We start from the raw sequence: 201 nt of genomic DNA on the forward strand, positions 1-201 counted from the left end.
TATTTTTGTGAATATGAGGAAAATTGTAATTAGTACTAGATTAAGCCTCAGGTATGGTCAAGTCATCACCCACTTGCTAGAGCATTTTCATATTGACATATCTTTGGATGATGTAGTCTCATAACCTAAAATTAGGAATCTTCATAAATCTATTATTTCCAGGATGGTTTATAGTGAGAATGTAAAGATAAGCACATAAGT

The sequence above is a fragment of the Theobroma umbraticum genome, unplaced genomic scaffold, assembly GCF_002168275.2.
Source record: "Theobroma umbraticum cultivar Fairchild unplaced genomic scaffold, ASM216827v3 scaffold_4.1, whole genome shotgun sequence".
Taxonomy (NCBI): Eukaryota; Viridiplantae; Streptophyta; class Magnoliopsida; order Malvales; family Malvaceae; genus Theobroma; species Theobroma umbraticum.